This window comes from Solanum verrucosum, unplaced genomic scaffold, assembly GCF_900185275.1.
Source record: "Solanum verrucosum unplaced genomic scaffold, falcon-dt-bn FXZP01000228.1, whole genome shotgun sequence".
Taxonomy (NCBI): domain Eukaryota; kingdom Viridiplantae; phylum Streptophyta; class Magnoliopsida; order Solanales; family Solanaceae; genus Solanum; species Solanum verrucosum.
The window spans coordinates 3,248,644-3,255,573 of NW_026020210.1; the positions used below are offsets into that span (position 1 = coordinate 3,248,644).

At 34.2% G+C, this 6,930-nt stretch overlaps 1 pseudogene; it reads right to left on the minus strand.

Moving 5' to 3' along the window:
- Positions 1-5,887: 5,887 nt before the first annotated feature.
- On the minus strand, positions 5,888-6,456 carry LOC125830480 (uncharacterized; annotated as a pseudogene).
- Positions 6,457-6,930: the final 474 nt, after the last annotated feature.

Genomic DNA, 6,930 nt, shown 5'->3' on the forward strand with positions numbered 1-6,930 from the left:
GCCTAGTAGGATGACCTCTGACAGCTCTTCGTGGAGGCATGATTACTGAAACACACACGCAAGCACGAGTTAGAAGGAAACTTCATAGAGATTAACTCACTTGCACGAAATGAATGTGAAAGAAGTGAGATAGTTCCTAAATGTTACAGCCTCCTAATTATAGATGCGGCACGCTTCACATCGATAACTAGGACTCTACATACACGACTTCATAGACTCTCTAGGACTCTTGAACTCTGTGCTCTGATACCAAGTTTATCACACCCCGAGCCTACACCCTGGGCGGGACTGGCACTCGAAAATAATTTCTGGCCCCAAGCGAACCCTTGGCCTCTCTAGACTCTCAGCGGAAGACTTTAAGCATTATTACATGAATCAAATGCATCAATTGTCACAATTTAAACTCAGAACATTTAAGGATAAACATTCAAACTAGCCATAGATGGCAACTCAAGTCTTATAGTACGCAAAACATCTAAAATACAAGACTAAAGAACTATGACTACTTGTCTATGAAGCCTCTAAAACAAATAGGGATGTTGGGACAAGACCCCGATCATCCTAACAACTATAATACTAAAGAAATGTAAAAGGAGTCCTTTGGAAAGCAAGGAGGCTCACCAAATAACTGTGAGTGCTCAACTGTATCAACGAGGTGCTAGATGTTGATCCTGGTTAACTGTATGTGCATCATAAAACGATGCAGGCCAAATGACATCAATACATTGAATGTACGAGTATGCGAGGGGAATACTAAACAAGACATAAACTTGAAAAGAATCTAAAAAGAACACTTACCTTGGCTTTACTCAACTCACGAGCTAACTGCATAGGCAGATGGGAACTTTCCTAAAAAGTAATAGCAATTAACCGCATTAGAAATGACGAATCACACTCTGAAAGGAGGTTCCCTCCCAATAGATGTCAGGAGGGAGCAAGGTGTGATTGCTCTGTCATCCTTCGACCGCCCATGAATAACTCAACTCAAATGCAAAGTAAAAACAACAATAATGGTGTAGTTTATACAAAGCATTTAAAACAATAGGTGATAACTCAATGTATTAAAGAGATACAATAACAACTCAGTTCACTCATATAATAAAGTAATATAATACTGTGGGAGTTTCTCTAACCGACCACCACTATGAGCCTATGTGATGATACAACATTTTGCCCACGCTGCCAAAACTGTCCAATACTTTGCCGTCATATATAACGCTTCAACTAAGTGGATCCACTAGTCTATGCTAAAAAGCACTAATGAGTCATCTAAAAAGTATGATCATTTCTATCCATGATGGCTACATAGTTTATGGAGACTTGAGTTATTATGAGCTCGTCCCCATATCGGTGCTCAATACTACTCCCAAAATATACTCAGCTCATATGTTTTAAAAACAAAACTCTTTCTTTGGTCAGAAATAATTACTCAAAAACTAGCTCAAAAGCTCTCTTGGAAATCAGTGTTACCTCTCTTGTTTAAATGTGAAAACATTTATTCTTTGGGAATACTTAGTTCCCATATACTCTTTTTGAAGAAATGAACTTCATTTGTTACTCTCACTAAACTCAAAACTCAAGTTGTAAAACAAGATTAAAACATTTGTAAAAGAGTTTTTGGAAAGACTCTATGAACTTTCTAAACTTGGCTCTTAACTTTCCTTGAATTTGATTTTTTTGGATTCAAGGTTATGATTCAAGTTTATGGATGATTTCTAAGTGTTTAGAAGTCATTTAGAGTAGTTAGAATCAATAGGATGTGTTAGTACACTTTAGAAGGACTTAGACGGGCTAAACAACGAAAAACGGGTGGGGCAGATGACCCGAGCGCGTTCCTGGTGCTCCGCGCCAGCCCTTAAGCTACTGGGGCTCATTTCTGGCACACTGTTGGCGCGCCGCCTCAGTCTTCCTGGCGCTACGGCGGCGCGCCGCACCAGCCCCTCCGCAGGCAAACCCGACGAACTTTTCAACTCGTTTTCTTATCTAAATTCGATTAAACTCGATCCCTTTTCTCAAATTCTCTTTAGAAGCAGATACCCAAAACATATATACAAAAATCTAACTCAAACAACTCAAGGAATCAACACTTTAATATCAAGAAACTCCTCAATCTCAACCCAAATTCAAGAACGAAAGCAATTCAAGAACACCCATCAAGAACATTCAAACTTTCAATCTTTTTAGAACGAATCCACGCAGAATTAAACATGTTTGGAACGTGGGTGAATGAACCCAATGTTATGAAAGTTTCACATACCTCGTAGGATCAAATCCTTGACGAAATCCGCAATCAATTCCTTACGAAGACGATGAATCTTGATTTTTCCTCTTCTCTTCTCTCTTGAGTTCTTCTCTCTAAAGCCCTAGCGTGAATTTACAATTGTGCAAACTGAACCAATTTAGTTTTGACCCTAATTAATTCACTAAAAACGAAATAAGTTAATTGGGTAAGGAAAAGACCATAACACCCTTCCAAAATCCGGTTTAGACTTTCCTTATCTAAACAACCCGACTTCAAATGGACATATCTCCTTCATACGTACTCGAAATTGAGCAAACTCGTGGCGTTGGAAAGATAATTCAAAGACCTTTCCTACGGTATCTGGTAGCACACCTAACTTATCCTGAGCTAGGAGTTATGGTCATTTGAAGTTGACCCAAAACTCAAACCTAACATAACTTAACCAATTTTTTCTAAATTTTTCATTCTTTCCAAAAACGACTCTTTCTAGTTCTTTCAATTTGCGAGTTGTTATAATATTAGATACTTCCAACGCATATTCCGTGAAAGTTGATGTACGTATTTTCAAGTGAACATTACATAGCTTAGTTGATCACATTAAATGTACATCCTCCTTTAATTAATTACACACATCAACATCAATTATATATAACAAATCCGAGTTTTTACGACTTATTGAGACTAATTTCTATAATTAAAAGATGTGACATACTGTAAGTGGTTAACTTATCTACGTATTGAGCACGCACTTAGGACCACACAAAAAAAAAAATCCAAAAAATTAAGTCGGAAGTGTCTAATTCGAAACACCTTATTGTATTCAAATACTTAACTAGAAAAAATTGGACTTAAAATATTTTATTTATCTGTCAAATTTAAGAGGATGTCGATATGTTCTAGGTTTCATTCCTTTCAATATTTGGAATTCGGGGAAGTGTGAAAGTATGTATAAGATTTTTCTTCTTTCAGCTCAATATTTATACTTTGACTAGTTTAGATTAATATATACTACAATTACATAGTTTATATGCTACAATTTGAAATGTTAATTAAGCTAGCTAGCTTTTAAACAACATTGACATAACTTTAGGTTAACATAATTACTTTTTTTCCAAGTTCCTGGTGGTTTCCTTCTGTCTACCAAGTACCAAACCATAGGTGTTAACAACAAATAAATAAAGATACAATTGAAATGTAACATAACAAAAAGTTGATGTATGGCATGCATGTGTTCAATATTGTTTATTTTAACTTGAAGACTTCGATCATTTCTCTTGCTTTTTGCTTCCACTTTTTGAAGCTTTTTAAAGTTAATTATTGGCCAAATAGGGTACCCATTGTTTTATAATTATATTGGACGTAGTTGTTGAAAAGGTTAAAAAGATTTGAAATCTTGACATTAGGTTGATTAATTGATTTGAGTGATCATCATTAATTTTCCTCATTCAATGTGCTTTGCATTTTAAAGGGATCATCAGGCCACTACTAAGATATTTCTTCTTGTAAACTTCACGTGTTCTTGTATGGAAAAGTTGTTCTGAATAAATTAAACCGGCTATTTTTTAGATATTAGTAACCTTTTTTCATTTATAAAAAAGGTAGAATTAGAGAAATTATGTTGTATGAGACAAAACGTTGGTTAGTCAAGTACTCTCATAATTAGAAGATGAAAAGTTGTTGAAATAAGGATTCTGAGATGTGTGTGTTGATAAACTAGGAGAGACGGAATAAGAAATGAAGATGCTCGGGTTAAGGTAGGAGTTTTTCCAAACATGGAGGAAGCGAGACTTCGGTAATTCAGGCATGTGACGTAATGAGCATTTGGAAACATACGCAAAAAAGCTCCGAAAAATTAATTCGGAAGTGCCTAATTGGAAACACTTTATTGTGTTCACATATATAGTTAATTTTTTGGTTTCCCACCCGGTGTCTGGAGCCCACATTGGATCTTCGACTAAATCCAGATCGTGCACTGCAGGGCCCATTCGGGGGTGGCGCTCCCAATAGAATTTTCTCCATACCCAAGACTCGAACCGAGACCTCTGGTTAAGGGTGTATATATAGTTAATTGAAACAAGTCACAGTTTGACTATCTAAATTAAATTTACTATATCTCAAGTTTAAAGATTTATCGATGTATTTAACATTAAAAAATGAATATGAAATTAAAGCTTTTAAATTCTTCGTGTTAAAAAAGGGTTTGCAACTTAAATTCACTAGTTGAAATGCCAAAACATAGCAAAATCGTAGTTGTGCCAACAAGTTCCTTAAGATGGATTGTTGTTATATTTTACACTTACTGTAGAAATGTAAGGTAAGAATGCATAAAATAAATCATTTTTTCCTAGTTCCTCGTGGTTTCCTCCTGTCTACCAAATGCAGCTGCTAACAAACAAATAAATGATACAAGAAATGTAACATAACAAAAAGCTGATCCATGGCATGTGTTCAATATTGTTTATTTTAACTTGAAGTGTTCTCCTTTTTCTTGCTTTTTGTTTACACTTTGGCAAGTACTCTTTGAAGCTTTTCAAAGTTAATTATTGGCCAAATAGTCATTAATTTGGCCGTATTGGACGTTGAAAAAGGTTAAAAAGTTTTGAAATATTCACATTAGGTTGACTGATTGAGTTACCTTATTCAACGTGCTTTGCATTTGGCATTGTACTCAGGTTTGAAATGACTATATATAAAAAGGTAACATTAATGTTAATAAGGGGAACATAAGATCAAGAATATCAAGATTATCACATTGCTAATGAGTGACTTTTTGGGTTAGAACGAATTAAGACGTAATGCATGTGTAAGCTTATAATTGCAAATTATAGAGGCGATAAATCAAATGAATAAAAACTATAGTAAAAAACATTATATTAATTATTATATGGTAAAAAGTAATATAAAAGGAAATATTGAAATTGTTGAGAGAAAATCTCGTCTTATACAGAACTCTCTAAGCAACTACATAAAAAAATAAAAGTAATTATGGTAATATTTTCACTTTCCTTTCATGGAAAAGTAAAACTCAAATATGTTAAGAAAATCAGAACAAAACGACCTAACTTGACTTAATCTATTTAAACTTTACTTATCCTAATATATTACTTATTTGCATCTTTTGCAAGTCGTTATTTGAGTTGTTGTATTGAATTAGACAGATTTTGTATTAAGTGAATGATGTTGTTCTGAATTTAGTAATTCTTCTAGTAAGAACCTTCTACCGGATTGTTATTGTAATTTCCATTTTTGATGTTATAAAATAGTGTTTGATTAAATATATGAATTAAATGGAATTCATATATTTCTAAAGACAACTTCAATGGCAATAACATAGGTTTAATTTACCAACACTCTATATAAATGTTGCTGAAGATTAAGGTGACATTGAATCTAATAACATTTAAACAATTCTGCTTTTATTTTAGTAGTCATAGACAAGACATGCACATAGGTACAGATTTTTGCTGTCTAGCTACGAAATTTATTCATCGCCAAATTCTGCTTTTATTTTAGTAGTGGTCTTTGAGCACGTACATAGAGTACTAATATTCATGTACAGCTCCAACAAAAGCAAAAAAACTATAATAGGATTGATTTAACAAATCAAGAAAACATGTATATTTTTTAAATATATTGTTTGCAACATTATGAAGCAGAAAATGAGGATTGTCGTCTCAAATTTCTGTAGAACTTTGAGATAAACTCATCAGCTTTCTCATCTACGTGATTATCCATTTCTTCCGCCTCATCTCTCACCGGAAAAGGCGAGTCAGTAACCCTCAACTGTCTCCCAAACCCACGAAAATAATTATCAGGTGACGTTGTTTCACCCTTAATCATCTCCAATGTGGCTCTCATTACCGCCGCATTCATCACCACAGCATCCTCTTCATGACTAGTAGTGTGTTTTTTCATGTCCAAATTTGGGCTGCTAGTGCAGCTAAACTCATAATACTCATCCTCATGTGGAGGGCAAAATGGTAAATTACCACTCTCGACGTGATCGGACCGAAGGTTTTTGTTTTGGTTGTCGTGGTGGAAGTGGAACATGAGATTTTGGACCACGGCTTTGTAACTACCAATCTTACTACGCTTCATCATTAATTTGATATCGAGCATTATTTTCTGCTTTGATATACCTTTTCCTAACATGCATAACGCCACTCGAACAATTTTCCAAAACTTCTTTCCAACCCTACCAAATTTTGATCCATTATTGTGTGTGTGTGTGTTGGTGTTGTTGTTGCTAATTGAATTGGTAAGGCAAAAAGTATATGAAGGGGTATATATAGTGGACCATTTTAACGTTAATATGTTAAAGTGAGGAGTTAAGTAAAGGGTCCATTTGATATTTTGGAACAAAAATCGAATATTTTATTGACTCAATTATTAGTGGTGTTGGTGATTTTTACACTGTACAACTTTAGGTCACTATCACTCCCAAATTAATTGTGTGATTAATTAGTTTTCCTCGGGGAAATCAATTTTAATTTGGTCACGTATGCCAATTAAACACCTCTTTCTTTTTTTCTGCTCCCCATTCAACAATTTTCTTCTTTAATTATTAATACCTCAAACCATATGAGATATCTAAAATGTCATTTCTAACTTAATTTTCAAATTATTAATAGTTGATACTTGATACTATCAGAATATGTTCGAAATTAAATTATTTAGGACATGTCTTT